At 34.4% G+C, this 16315-nt stretch overlaps 1 protein-coding gene across 5 annotated transcripts in view; it reads left to right on the top strand.

Annotated features, from left to right (window-relative positions):
- LOC110256311 (uncharacterized) overlaps positions 1 to 16315 on the top strand; it is a 611762-nt gene that overhangs the window by 200406 nt on the left and 395041 nt on the right. For 3 of the 5 annotated variants that reach the window (XM_084990015.1, XM_084990014.1, XM_084990013.1), the window contains exon 6: positions 6584 to 6696. The gene's annotated coding sequence lies outside the window, so the exon portion shown is untranslated. Of the gene's footprint in view, positions 1 to 6583; positions 6697 to 12819; positions 14836 to 16315 lie in introns of those variants that run through there. The other 2 variants (XR_002337712.2, XM_084990011.1) reach the window with 1 other exon arrangement.

Here is a 16315-nt window from a genome sequence, read left to right on the forward strand (position 1 = left end):
TTGTCGTCAAAATAATAGGTCGAAGAAAACTAGGTGACAAAGCTCTCTTCCTTCCCTGACCTTTCTTCCTTTTATTTTCAGGATATCTTTTTTTTTTTCATCCATCAGATAGTTATTATCAGACACTGGTAATAGTTCCACTAGTTCCTTTTTTGAAACATCATTTAAATTTTAGTGCCACTTTTGAATTATACAAGCATTTTATACTCGAGTAAGAGGGTGAGATTGTAAATTCCCACGATGTGAGGGTCTTCCTTTCATCCTGATTAATACTTGCGGCAGGAAGGACGGGATAAAGTATACTGTGCATGCCAGAATTTTACAATCACTCAATGTACCCTGGGGGGTGGAAGTTGCAAGGAAGTGCAGATTCCTGGTCTCTTTATAAATATGTCAATTTTGGGGGGTGGGGAGTAAGATCAGTAGGTCCAGGGAAGAGATTACTGAGTCTGCTCAGTCCTGCTGGTGGATGCCTGCTGAGAAGAGGTGGAAGGTCACATTGCTATCCTTGCCAAGCTCCAAGGAGGAAGCCTGCTGTGGCTAAAGTATGTGTTCTTATTAAATACATATCATAATGTATCTCTGTTGATATTGTTAAACTCCTACCATAAAAAAGTTGCATATAAACAACACAGCTAATGTTAATGTTGCCATAGAAGCCATAGTATTAGGAGTTCTCTTGTGGCTTAGTGGGATAAAGCTCCTACATTGTCACTGCTGTAGCTTGGGTCACTGCTCTGGTGTGGGTTCTATCCTTGGCCCAGGAACATCTACATGCCAAGAATGAGGCTAAAAAAATTTTTTTAAAAAAGAAACTTTGTCATTAAAACTTGCTTAATGTGACATTTCTCTAAGAGAGAGTTGTTTCTTGGCCCAGACACAAACACATACTGTATATTATATACATGTGCAATTTTTAGTGTTTGTAGGATTGCAATAAAGTACATTGAGCACATAGAATTTAATACTGCCAGTTGCATTTGCCAAACCTTGGTTTACCATTAAGAACAGTACAAACTGAAGTTTTCATAGCTTCCTGCCAGTAGGTAGGAATGTCTTAACTCTCACCCATAAATTCAGTTTTCTTTGAAGGGAAAACAACAAAACAACAAGAACAATCTAACTGGTCATATGCTGCATGTGTAACAGGCTCAGATGGTGTACTATAAATTCTTCTGACTTAAATCTGACTTAAGTAAGTTTGTCAGTTTGCAGTGGTTTATGTTGACTGGTTGTTCCTAATATAGGCAAGTGAAAACTGAGGTGTTACATCTAAAAATTTTTTATGGGACTGCTATGTAACCCAGAGGATGGCATTGACTTACTCCAGCAAATATTTCTGATTCTGGATTCAAAGGGTCAGTATATTCAAATGTAACTTACAAAGCTTTAAAAAACTGTAATACCAATCACTGATATATAAATAGGTGACACTCATCTTTATATATTTTAATATCTTCAGAGAAAAGTATTGAAACTGTAAAATGTCAAAATTACCAGTAGCAAATGCAAATGAGTTAATGTTATCTGCATGTTCTATGGCTTATTATGTGAATCTTCAAGCCAGTCTTTAAAATAAAGAACGCTGTTTGGAATTACCATAGTTAAGATTAAATCTTGCTTAGATGGTGGGTTTTTCCTTCCCTGGCATATAAGTCATTCATTTCTAAAATGAAGCCATTTTATCCCTTGTCATCACAAGCCATAAAATTTGCAGGCAGTCAGAAGTTAGCAATGGCTGCTTCACAAATCCACAGCAAACACTTAGTAACAGATTTTCAAAGCAGTTCAAAGAGTCCAGTTTCCATCTGTGTTTGGTGAAGGGTGCACAAACCTTGAGGCCATCTGAAAACTCAGCTTCATCTTTAACACTTGGAATAACAAAGGTGTTATTTTTCAAAGCTGCATTCCCCCCTCCTGGGGAGGCTGTGCAGATTTAGTTCAGGGAAGGTGGGAAACTTCAGAGCAGGTATTCTCCTTCTAGACTTTGCTTCCTTCGGGGAGTTCCTTTGAGGGTGTCACAATGGTGGCCTTCTGAATATGGGCTATTGCCAATAGAGGCTGAGAGGTAATGAACCTTGTAGACAAATCCCTTCTGATTTTCTGAGCCAACTATCTGCATAGAACCGATCTCCTTTCTTCCTGACTAGGGGTGCTATTTAATCAGGAGAATGTAGAGGGTGCTCTCTGCTCACGTTACAGTGAGGAATGCAGTCTGAACATCAAAATCCTTTTCCATCAGCTGCATTTCCAAAACTAAGGCATCAAGTTGTTGGGAAAGAGATGGAGGAATCTCCTTGTCTTTGGTTGCTATGAGTATAAGTTTTCAATGCAATACATGTTTTATTTCTTATTTTGTTTAACATATCCTGTATTAATTTTTGGCACACTTCTTGATGTAGTGTCTTTATAAAGACTGCCTAACATACATTACATAAAAATACAATGAATGGGATAATAATGGAAATACAGATATTTGCTATTTGCTATCTCTTTGTGATCCATAAGAAAAGTGAGGTTTCACGATAGAACTACTATAACTTATATATAAAGATTATGTCCTTATTATCTCGTTTTTCTCATTTTAAAAAATCCCTCATAAATAAAGACCCTTAGTATGTAAAAACGTACTTATATAGGATTTCCTGTTGTGGCTCAGTGGTAACGAACCCGACGAGTATCCATGAGGATGCAGTTTTGATCCCTGGCCCTGCCAAGTGGGTTAAAAATCTGGTGTTGCTGCAAGCTGGGTGTAGGTCGCACACATTTGTGTTGCTGTGGCTATGGCATAGGCCAGCCCCTGTAGCTCTGATTTGACCCTAGCCTGGGAACCTCCATATACCATGGGTGTGGCCCTAAAAAAACAAAGTTTACTTATTTAAAAATTAAAATTTATTCTACTTAAGAAAGTAAAATAAATAATAAAAATCCTTAGTAAGTAAAAAATGTGCTTCTGACCTCAAGATGAAAAATATTTTTTGATATGACGAAAACATTTTGTCTGAAATTTAAAAAGGGAACATGGTAACATTTTAAGTATAACAAGGGTACATAAAAACAAATGTACTGGCATCAAGCAGTTAGCTTCTTTTGGGGGGAGAGTGGGGTAGAGAGGGATTCAGCAAGACTGTTCTACTCTCAGGTTTCCAGTCACATCCCCACTCACCCCGAAGAGAGGGTTGAAGCAGCAATAGTCCTAAATGTGGAATGGCACAGAACAGGGCTGCCCTACTTAGAGAACCAACATGAAAGGGGATATAATGGCCAACACATTGCTACTACTTTTGCCGTGAGACTTGCTTCCTTGTCTTAGCTGTTGTTCACTATCAGCACCTATACAAAGAAAACTAATAGGAAAGTAAAGGCTTAAGAGGAGGTCATAAAGAGATCATAGGTAAAAAGTGAACCACAAGAAAACGATCAAGATAGCTGACAAGATGAAGTACTTAAGAGCTATTGCAATAGGAAGATAATCATCTTCCATAAGGATGGATCCAAGCCTTCCTCTCAATCCTTACCGTTCAGTGAAGTTAGAAACCATGTAAAAAAATAATGATTTGAACATAGAAATAGTAGAAATACTAGAAATACTAAGGGTGCATATGGCAAGGACACTAATCTAAAGACCTCCAGGGCAATGTAATTCTAGAATATGGATTATTTTTGGAGATTCCAGTTTTGGAAGTTCAGTTCATGCCAAAACAGCTGATTTGATTGTGTCATGATTTGGTTTTTCTCTTCTTAGATCTTTTTTTTTCCCTCCCACAGCTTTGAGTCCTATTTTCTTAAAATTATGATCACTGTTCATAAACCATTCTTTATGTATTCATTATGATAGTAAAGGCATAAAGGCTGTTAAGAACTTAATGTTATTAACTCTCTTAAAAAAGCTAAATTCATAACTTCTTACTGGATTTCGACCTTGATGGGAGTAAGTTGTGGCTTATTTTACCTCTGTATGTGTAGCTCTTAGTAAAAATTATTATATATATTATATATTCATGAATATATTCATGAATGAGTCTATAAATCAATTAACATTGGAATTTTAGAGCTGGAACTTTCATTAGCCTGATTTTGAAAAGAATCAGAAAAGCAAAGTGATTCCAGGAGAGTGTAGCAAAGTGACATCTAAGGTCACAAAGGGAGTTTGGGAAAGTGATTTAATTAAAACCTAAGGCTCAGAACTGACTGAGTGAGAGAGTAGTAGGCACATACAAGTTTTCTTGGAATGATGCTTTGAGCCAAGGACATTGGACATAAAGAAAGATCAGTTGGGAGTTATTTTTGATCTTTGGTACTTACTACCATGTCATGCAGACAGCTTACTGGCAAACCCTTTCATAAATATAGCCAGTTGATTCTCTTTCATTGATACAGACACCTCTGGGATAGTTCAACCCTTGGAAGAATCATACCATCCAAGGTGCCAATAGTATTTCTCTTGAGAAACCTTTTTAAGAGTCTCTTGCACTTTTCTAGCAGAATTCAGTAATTTTTATTTTAGTTGCTATATTTTTTATACTATGGTGTATATTTTATGTTGTAGTTCTATAAACATTATCCCAATGTTAAATCTATAGTATATTTTGTAAAGCTCCATTTTTATGCTTATGAGTTAGATTTTTAAAATCACGAATGCATTGCATATCACTAATATAAGTTTACAAAGAACAAAATTAAAAGCAAATGTAACCTCTCATCCAGAAATTCACTCTATTAAAGTTTCAATGTTTCTCTTTTCAGGCATGTATGTCTATGTCTATATATTTTTAAAATGTTGCCATTTAATATTGTATTTTATTATTATATTAAACTACTTTTAATATTAATATATTTTTCCAAGCCATAAAATAGTTTTAATGAAATTATTTTAGATGGCTGCATAGCATTCCATCACCTAAATATAGCACCTTTTTTCATGTTATAAATGATGTTAAGAAGTACACCATTGTATTTAAATCACTGGGCTTGCCCCATGTTATATCTTAAGAGTAAATTCTAGAAGTGAAATTTTCTGTGTTGATATTTCACAGTGATTTAATGGCAATCTTAAATTATTTTGCTTTCTCATGGACTCTTATACAAATTAAACTCTGCGTACTTTCAAGAGCACACTTGATGTCAGGATTGAACTATGGTCAAAACAAGATGATGAACAGATGATAGTGGGAAAGAGACTGGGAGAGAGGGAAAGAGGAAGAAGATAGGGAAGGAAAAAGGAGGGAAAGAAGGTGGGAGAGAAAGAAAGTGAGGTATTTTCTTCCTAATTTTTCTTTGTAGAAGACCATTAAAGTCAAAAGTGTTTTGTTTTATTTCTATCTCTGTCTAAAATCTCTAATTTGTAATGTATAAACATTTATTAGAGTTAACCCATGTAAAAAGAGAGTGGTATTCAGAGTTCCCACTGTGGCACAGTGGGCTAGGAATCCCCAGCTTTCTGCAGAGGTGCAGGTTGGATCCCCATCCCAGTGCAGTGGGCTAAAGGATCTGGTGTTGCCACAGCTGCAGTGTAGGTCAGCTGCAGCTGTGACTTGGATTCAGTCCCTGGCCCAGGAAATTCCATATGCCACACAGCCTTAAAAAAGAGAGAGAAAGTGTGTGTGTGTTATTTAAAAGATGTGGAAGAACATCATGACTGAGAATTGAGAATGGGAGCTGGAGGATAGGTGCTGAGGCTATTGGCTCAGGCTGGAGGTCTCTGGGTCCACTATCTTTCTTTTTGCAGAGGAATCCAACTCCAGGCAGACTGCCGAATTTGATAAAAGAAAGTGACAGAAGCACACAGAGTTAGAATGAGAATCTCCTGTTTTCATGGTCTAGGTTCTTTTCACTCTCAATATATTATAGGCACTGACTTACCATCATAGGGTGAAATTCTTGGGGAGCAACCACTATTTATCTCATTATTTTTTTTTAATTTAACATTTTAATTTTTATTAAAGTATAGTTAATTTATGATGTTGTGTTAGTTCCAGGTGTATAGTAAAGTGATTCAGATATATATTTATATTTTTTTCAGATTCCTTTCCCTTATAGGTTATCACAAACTATTTAATATCATCCCCTGTGCTATATAGTAGGTCCTTGTTGGTTTTCTATTTTTATATATAGTAATGTGTATATTTTAATGCCAAACTCCTAATTTATCCCCTCCCCTTCCCCTTTGGTAAACATAAGTTTGTTTTCTATGTGTGACTCTTTCTGTTTTGTAAATAAATTCACTTGTTAATTCTTAGGGATTAAGACATTGAAAACACACACTCACACACAAATAATTGCTTTGTGAATTATTAAAGGCGTAAATAAATAGGTGAAATTATTATATGAGGGTAAGAGGAAGTATTTAGAGACCAAAGATTTAAGTCCAACCCATGAAAACACTTGCTGGACTATCAAATTTGGTAACTTGCCTGTAAGAGTAATTGGAGATTTAATTCCTTGATTCTAGATAGCTGTTTTAGAAAATGACCAAGAATGTCAACTCTAACAATAATGACAAAAAGGCAAATTTTTATGCATTGTCATTCCAGCTAGCCTTGGCTATAATTCCTACCAATGCTATACTTGTGTGTATTTCCAGATAGAGAATGAACACTTCTAAGGGGCTACCATGCAGTGAAAAAGATCACTGGATTGGAAATCAAGAGTTGGATGCTAATTCCTCTCTACCACTGAATTACTTTGTGACACAGGGTAAGTTTTTCATTTTTTCATGTGTGGATTAAAGTTTCCTCAGTATTTAAATAAGATTTAATATGCTTCTTCTAATTCTAAAAATCCCATGAATGTAATCAGAAATGATAAGATATGAACCAGTTGGATTTTCTATTCCTTCTCCTTGGGAACCTTATCATCTGATGCTCTTCAAATAGTGTCTCTAAAAGAAGAAACTGAATCTCTAGCAACTAGAGAGTTCAGATTTCTATTATCTCGCTTCCATAAGAGGCAAGTAAGGTGTTGTTGAAACACTCAACACTGTGTTCACCTATCAATGATTGTCCCTGTGATAGAGACAAATGATGCTCGTTATGTATCCATGTGCTGCTCTGTATTTTCCACCATTTGTTGCACTTGGGTTATGGCCATGTGATCTTATTCTGCGAACAGGAGGTGGTGGAAATGATGAGTTACTTCTGTTTTGTTCTTATTAGACAGTGTTTCCCCTTGATCTTTCTTTTTCCTGCCAAGGAAACATAGAAGGCTACATATTGAGATGGCAAATTTCAGATTACTAAAGGAATTGGCCTGGATTTTTATGTCCTCAAAGAGAGGACACTCCCTATTTATTGAAAAAGGACTTTTAATGAATGAGGAAATAACTTTAGCTGTGCTAAACAACTAAGATTTAAGAGTACTGTATCTACCACAGTGACTCATATAACCTCTATATTATGGCTTTCCTGTCATATCATTCTTTAGAAAATTGATATAAATTTAGCAAAGATATAAAACCTAGATAGTTTGACCAGTATTGAAAAATGCTAATGATTTTGTATAGCTGCTTAGAGTTATCCTATTAATCTTACATTTAGGGTAAACTGATCATAATTTCTGGGAATTTTACTTGATTCAAGATGATTAGAATCCTAACTGGTTACTAGCTGCCCTGGACACTCATAAAGTTAGCATTGATCTGTGGAATAGACTTTAGAAAATATAATGCCATTGTAAGGAAAGAGCAACACTAGTTAAATATAAACTTTTCAGATGTTTTTGTTTAAAATAGTGTAGCAATAGTTTTTCATGAATAACTTATGATTTATGAAGAGTAATATGGAAAACATTTGTGAGCACTTAAATTCCAATGCAGTATTTTTCTGACATAGGTATTGTATAATATTAAAAATAGCCTTATGAGATCATTTCAGCTATGTACTGGGTATATATATATATACACATATATATATTTATCTATATTTATATGTGTGTGTATATAGATTTATATCTTTATATATCTTTACCTGAATATCCTAAAAGTTGAAATTCTTCAATATCCATCTCTTACCTCTTTCATTTGCTTCCCCTCTAGCCTTGTTCTTCTACTAGGAAGCAAAAGTATTGTTTACAGGATCTACCTCACTAGAAATCTTTGAGTCATCCTAATTTGTATTTATCTCATTCCTTGAACGAAATTAGTTCTAAAGTTCTGTTGATCCTGCTCCATAACCTCTCCACTCACTACTTTAGTTAAACCTGTTAATATCTTTTACTTGGAGCATAGAAACAGATCATCCAGTTTCTCCTACTGGATTCATCATGCACATTTCTACCAGAATACTCACCTCATTACATCTTTTTTTTTTTTTTTTCTGTTTAAAAATCCCTCAGGCATCATTACCTTTTGGATGAGGACTCTATAGACATAGGTGATCTGTATCTTGCAGTCTTCATAGTCAGTGTTGACTCCTGCCACTTTCCTGTCTGTCATACTTAGGTTTCAGCCTTACCCTGCTTGTGCTGATTTCCTGATATTACATGTTTGTTCACATAGCCACACTTTGGCCTCTGCCCTCTGCATAGATGTTCTTCACTCCTTGTTTGGCAAAAGTCACTCTCCTTCAATTATCCTGCTCCCTGCATCTCTGCTTCATTACCATGAATTCTTTTAGATGCTAACAGAATTCCTTTCTTGTCTAGAGGCCCAGGGTCCATTTCCCACACCTCCATTACTTCACTTAAATTTTTAAAAGTAACTTTTACAATCTACTTTACTCTTTTATACTATGATTTCTGGAGAACAGGGTATAAATAACATGTAGCCTTATATCCTCAGGACCAATCAATAGGAAAATTTCAAAGAAGAAATAAAATATTGTATTCTCTCATGCATGATTTTCATAAATAGTTATTGCTGTTTGCTCTAAAAGGAGACTGACAACTGGAAATCTCACTTGAGGGATAAGTGATTTACTTGGGGGATAGGTCCTTTCATGTATTTTGACTAAGAGTTTTTGTAAAAGGGATTTTGAAGTCTGCTGGATTTTAAGGATGAGTACTTACTGGTTAGATATAGGTCAGATCATTTTCAGTGATGTGGAATTTGGAGCTTAGCTGATATATTTTATGTAAGAATTATTTGTGTATTGCAAAAATGAGTTATGATATTAGCTCCTTGGGCAGGTACAGGAGATCTGAAGCCATAAAATTTCTAACAACTATTTAAAGGATATAGACAGAATGTGAGATTCTGGCTAAGAAAATACTAGGAGCACCAAACAGTCATGATTTCCCATGTGGACTAATTTAAAATGGGATATAATGAAAGATCCATGAATATGACACTGCAAAAGTTCATTGTCATAGGATCGACTTGGGGGACAATGAAATTCAGATTTAAATTGTGTCAGCTAAGTGGTAGTGCATCTCTGGAGAGTTTTGGTATGAGGTCTTCAGGCTAATTGAGGATCACTATGGTCAAAATTAACCTTGGAAATCCCTTATAAAAATGCTATCTTGGAGCTCAATATGCGACCTCTCCGTACTTTCAGCCAAGCTAATATTCTCACATTAGGCTATGTTGCTGTTTCTTCACTTGAACACTAGATAAAGAATTTGATCTTCATTAAGGGGTCATTTTGCATGAAAGAAAAAATGTATACTAACATCATCAGGAAAACATGCAAATTAATATGTATCAAGGGAAGAGCTGAGCTATGCCTTCAATTTTTTACTCATAATGGCACAGATACTCATTGAATAGATTGGTAAGCTGCATTTCCTTTACCACTTAAATTGTTTTTCTCTCCCTCTTTAAGTAAAATCTTTAATTTTGTGATATTCATTATATATAAAACTTAATGATTTTATTATTCAAGTCCATACTGTAATCCCTTTGCCGATATAGCAAAGACTGTGATGTCACATCTTGAAAAATGCATTCTGCCCTTTAATAAGAGCTTGTAGTTTCAAAAATTCTTGGCCATGAGGGAGCATGGCAGGAGACATGTATTCTAATTCAAGTCAAGAGCCAATATGAGAACGTTGGTTCAATAACATCATCTTGGAATAGAAAAAAGATACTTTAATTATTTAAATATTTTTAGCAAGTACTTTCTTGCTATCTACAAGTCACAATTTTTTATATCAAAGTTACCAATGACATTCAATTTTTAAAGTGAGATAAACCTGCTACTTCGAAGAAAAGCACAGCTGGCGTTTAATAATAATCTTGTGTGTAATATGATCCATGCTTAAGGCCAACTTATTACCCTCTTTTCTCCAATTTAATTTTAATTCACATTCAGAGGATTTTTACCTAGTACCACTTTCAGTAAGTTATTTAATTCTTATTTTCACTAGGCAATTATTTTTGCCCTTTTAATAATACACCACCAAAAAAAAGCAGATGAAAGAAAAATGGAGACTCATTCTTTTAATATTGTATAAATTTAAAGCATGAATGTATTCCTAATTTATTAAATTAAAGCAGGAACCTATGTGGAAAGCTAGGTAATACATCTATATATAATGTGATTATTACTCAGACTTTTATTAAAATATTAATTATTTGAATTCAGGGTATTCTTTGTTGATAATATACTGATAATATGACTGATGAATTTAAAGAGAATTTCATATAAACAAATTAAATAATCCTTAAAATCGATGACATGTGAAATAATCAAAAAGAGGTAGTTATCAGTTCTGGCTCAATTCTATTAATTATTTGAAAGAGCTAAGTTCTAGGCTTATTTCTACACGGAGATATTATGAAGTCATTTAAGTCACAATGAGACAGAAGGAAATGACTGCAATTTAGTCTGGACAATTGTTTACAGGGATCTTTCTGAAGCAACAATGTCTTTCAGAAAAAAATGAGGTGATTATGTTAGGAGCTTTATGCAGTCAAAAGCATTTTGGGAAGACTGAGGGTAGGAACTGGAGCTTGTTTTTGCTGTGTTATCTAATGTATATTTGATGCAGTGATGAGTAGTAGTAATTTGAATGTGTAATTACATGTATTTGCTGCTTTGAGTCATAAATCCAAAGTAGATTTTGGAGATTTTGTTGTGGATTCCTCTGTTTGTCCTTATTATCTATACCAGTAATCTCTACATGAGGGCAAGAAGATGGGTGGGTGGGTAGAGAAAGATAAGAGGGAAGGGGTAGAGAGGAAGATGTATCTGTTGGGTTTCATAGGATTTCAATGTGATAACTTATGCATCCAATTAAATAAGGGAATTTATTTATAATTTTAATTGGTTGGAATTTTATTTAGTTGGATCTAGCCCCCACAAAATTAACAAATGGCTTAAAACAGCTCTCATAATGAAGTAACACGAATAAAATAAACATAAAGAACCATGAAAATGACAGAGAAATGATGCCCAAACTCTCTGAACAAGTTCTTTTACTACAGTTCATGATGAAATATGAAGTGAGCAAAAACAAGTTAAAAGTATTAAGACTTTCAAATATGGATTTATATCTACTTCATAAACACTGGGCCTCATCTCGAGTGTATTTTACATTGTACGTATTGTACAATGATAGATGTACCATTTTCATCTATTACAATTGTTACTACCAAATATAGAAATAAACCAAATTGAGAATCTGATGTTAAAATTTGTTTGTCCAAAAATATTAAAGAACATTTTTAAAAAATGTGAAACCTATATAATTAACATGCTGAAGAGGAAATACATAGAGCTCATAGTACTATTTCCATTTTAGTATTATTAATTAGCAAATAGAAATAAAATATTAGTAATATAATGAATTAACATGTTATAATATTAAAATATAATTATAACTATTAATAATGTAATCTAATAATTAATGTGTTAATGTAATTCTTACATGAATAAAATAATGTGTATTTGGAGGTGGTGTTCAAAGTCTTTTATTGCTAAGAATTTAAATAGCTTTTCTTAAAAGATAAGTATTATAATTTATGGTTCCATTGGTAGAAGAAACAAAATGGTTAAGAGAATACATAACAATGCTGAGATAAATGGTGAAACAAGAGTTCAAATCGAAGTATCTAAATTCTCAGACTAGAACCTCGTCATTTAATATAAAGCATTGTTTAAAGTCCAGAGTTCTTGTTGTGGCTCAGTGGGTTATGAACCCAACTAGTGTCCATGAGAATGTGGGTTTGATCCATGGCCTCACGCAGTGGGTGAAGGATCCAGCATTGCTGGGAGCTGTGGTGTAGGTCGCAGATGTGGCTCAGATCCTGTGTTGCCATGCTTGTGGTATAGGCTGGCAGCTGCAGCTCCGATTTGATTCCTAACCTGGAAAATTCCATATGCCACAGGTGTGGCCCTAAAAAACAAACAAACAAACAACAACAACCAAAAAACCCACATCATTTAAAGTTCAAACTCAGGTTGTGTTTCAGGAGTGTGCATAGTCCCTGCCTGCCTCTCCAGGCTTTTTTCTTGTGCGACCAGAAACTATAAATTAGTCCAGCCCCAGAGAACTTCAGCACGTCATGCTTTCATTTCTGGATTTGAACGTGCCATTACTTGTGCTTGAAACACTTGCCTACCCCATCTTCTATCCCTCATCTCCAGAGTGGTTCCTTATACATCCTTTGGGTTTTAACTCCAATGTTATTTTTTCCATATTTCAACCTAAGTGTCACCTCTTCAAAGCAACCTTAGACTTGTTTTCACCTAACATCTTTCCAAAAATATACCCTCCTAGCTAAGAGTGAGTGCAATTTCTATAATCCCTAGACCTAGTTACTTGCCATGTCATATAGGAAGTGCTGAAGTATATGGCAGTCATTCACATTTTTTACCTGTATTCTCACTGCTTTGTATTGTGTATCCCTTTTTTTTTCATTATGCCATTCTCCTGACATAGCACAGTGTCTGATATATAGTACATCTTCATTGATGCATATTGAACAAAGTGACTGGAGGCACTACAAGACTATTCTACTGGATTCTCCAAGCCCACCAGACTCCTACCATCACCCATTACTTTGGCTTAATTGAAGATGCATTAACTACTATGGAAATGGTCTATCACTGACTCACTACTCAAAGCGAACTACTGAATTAGTAAAGTAAAAAGGACATTGCTGCTGGTATAAAACCTTGCGCACAAATATGATTTCCTCCTCGCTCAGACTAGACATGTTAACAGTGCTAGGAAGTAGTAGGACTTGGAGGAAATAAAATCTAGTTAGAGGAAATGTGATGTTTAGATACTTTCTCTGTTGCTTCCTTTTACTAAGCCAGGCAAAAGTGGGATGAGGAAACAGGGGCTTCTTAATGGAGAGCGAAACTCGTGTGCTCTGTTCTCCACCTATAGAGCTGACTCAGAATTGCATCCTAAAGGAATGTAGGGCACCAGAAGCAGTCTTGTAATTTTTCTGTGTTCGCTGTGAATTTAGAAGAAAAGTTAATGTTCTCGTAAATCCAGAGCAGTCACAGAGGTGAGCTGAAGATGGGATCTGCTCAGCAGAGCAAGGAGACATGCAAGAGATGGATGCTAAGGATACATTTATATATTTATATGGACTTCCTATACTAGCTTCTTGACACAACTGACTTTGGGACTGCTCCATCTAGAGATTGGAAACTGGACCAGGAAAGGAGTAAAGAAAATACCTCCAAGTAGAAGACATTTGAATCTTGGAAGAAGTCACTTGATTAATGAACTTTATATTGAATCTAGAATTTATTTAATTGGACTGAATGCCTGATATGACCTAGATTATATGTTGGGAACCAAGGTGAAATGGGGGGCTTTTGAATACATGCTGCATGACTGACTCTTGAGAATTTACTTGTCAATTGTAATATTAAGATTTTGTCAATGTTACAACCCAGCTAGCTCTGACATGGGGCAGTTATCATCAGGTAATTTTAGAGAAACCTGAGTCATTATTCAGTAATTCATTTTTTTAAAGTTCTTAGATTTGAAAACAGCAGGTAATTTAGAATTCTCCAGTGCTCACATGCATATACATTATCTCAGCCTTTTAAGGTATTATCATATAGTTGATACTGCACTTTCAGGGGAAACTTTTATGACTTCAAATAATGTTACATTGAATGTTTTAGATTGAGGGGAGACCTGCTTATCAACCTACACATAATTCTGTTACTATCAAAAATATTTGAGGCTGAAAAAATCTTTTAAATCAGAAAATTGGTGCTTAGGTTACACACAAGTTAAAATAATGTAAAAATGAGAATGCTTGGTCAACTGCTGTCTTCAACCAGTTCTTTCTATTGAAGCAATGTGGAAATAATAAAATGCACATTAAAAGTATGCAAAGAGCTCCTTAAAGATTTTATTTCATTTTGATTATCAAACTTAGAAGTCTACTCTCAAGCCTTTTGAAGCCTATAAGTGAAGATTAAATCATTCTCACATGCTATCTACAGGTGTGCCATAGTGAATTATTATCCTCACATAATCCGTGGAATGAAAAAGCTATAGTAAGAAACAAACTGTTAATCAGTGCATTGGCACAGAAGATCAATCTTTGATTCTTATATTCACAAACTCTGTTTATTTGGTCACATTAGAGAACAGGCTTGAGTGTTGGAATGGATTCCTAGAAGTGATGGATGTAATTGTCAAAACTGCCAAGGTCAATGTATAATGTTCATAAAAGAACCAACCCAATTCAAGCACCTTCCATTTATCATTCATGCAATTTGACCCCCGGTTCTCTTTATAATAACATACAAAGGAGGAACAACTGCTGTGTTCATTTCAATGGAATCTTGTGCACTTTTCACTATCATTCAGATCACAGCTTTTCTCAGACTGGGATCATTTGTACATGACTTTCCCTTCTCTGAGGATGTTGGAACTAATAGCTGAAGTATGGGTTTAATAAAGAAAAAACTGATTAATGAATCTGTATGTGATTATTATGTTGTTATGTAGAATGTTCTGATTTTCTAAATCAGAATCTGATTCATCGACTTACTTTTAGAATACATTCTCAACTTTGACATTGACAGAATTTTGTTGAAAATTATTCCAACACCAATATTTTACAGATAGATTTTTCTTATGAAATTTATGGATGCTAAGGTCTTGTTTGTATTTAATTTGAAAAAATATTCAAATGTGTATTACAGGTATTGTAATACCTTTGAGAAAAATAAGAAATTTTCACTTACTTTGCTTGAGCAACTGGTCCTCAGTTATAATTAATTCATGAACACTCACTCTGTCATAGATGCTTTCAGTTAAAATTATACGTATTGCTAATTCTATTACCTTATCATAGCAGCTATTGAAATTCCTGACTCTGTTTTTGTCTTTAGATTTGTTTATTTGTAACATTTTTCTAAAAGTGGATTCAAATTTAATATTAGCATGAGAATGTACACTCCAGGAGGGTAAGTCTTGTTCTTGTCTATAGCTGAGATTCCTGAAGAATGAGTATGCTATAGACGCTCAATTACTGTTTACTTAGGAAAAAAAAAAAAGGAAAATAAGGGAGGAAGAAGGAGAGAAGGGAAGGAGGGAAAAAGAAAAAAAATTAAAGATAAACAGAAAAATTAAATGTATATTATGTTCAAGTATGTAGTTATTAAAGTGATTTAGGAGTATTACCAAAATTATAAATAATTCATTATGAGATTATTATTGATAAGACTATATCACTCAACATTTCTAAAAATAAAATGCTTTTTACCTAAATTAGAATAGATATTAATCATTTAAAAACAAGAAATGAAATATTAGGGAAAATTAAATTAACATGTAAAAGAGAAGCAATCCCAACTAAAATGGTATCAGCTAACATTTGAAAATACCTTAGTAGTTCTGTTTTTAACCTTAAGATAAACATATTCTTAAAATATAATTTAAAAAATACTAAGAAGGAAAAAATGTAATTAAAAATATGCTAAGAAGAAAAAAGTAGACCCAAATACTAGATAAAATTATTATGGAGTGACTTAGAATGTATACTTATATACAAACATTGCAAACATTGAGAGACTCAATGTCAAGATGATCCTTACACTCTGGGAAATGCTCAGAAAGGCAGAGTGCAAGGTCCATCCTTACTGAATTCTGTTCCAGCAGGCAGAGAGAGAATGAGGAGTAGCAAAAAAGTGTGATAACTCCTGTCATAGGCCAATACAGGAAATATATAACCAAAGGCAACAGCAATAATTTTCATAAATTTAACATTAATAAACAATTGACACTGAGGAAAAAATGATTCGTGATTTTAGTGGATTTTTCCTTTTCCCCTTTTCTAGAGGAGAACAGATGCCTTGCCTCATGGGTTGACATGATCATAAGATGTAACAGCTCTGCTCTGTATTACTGACTCTTATTTCTCCCATTTATGAAATAGGGGTTTAAAATCCTTTTG

This window comes from Sus scrofa, chromosome 13 (assembly GCF_054392235.1).
Source record: "Sus scrofa isolate SSC_HxYL_T2T_F1_AM1 chromosome 13, Sscrofa_HxYL_maternal_Yorkshire_Landrace_v2.0, whole genome shotgun sequence".
Taxonomy (NCBI): domain Eukaryota; kingdom Metazoa; phylum Chordata; class Mammalia; order Artiodactyla; family Suidae; genus Sus; species Sus scrofa.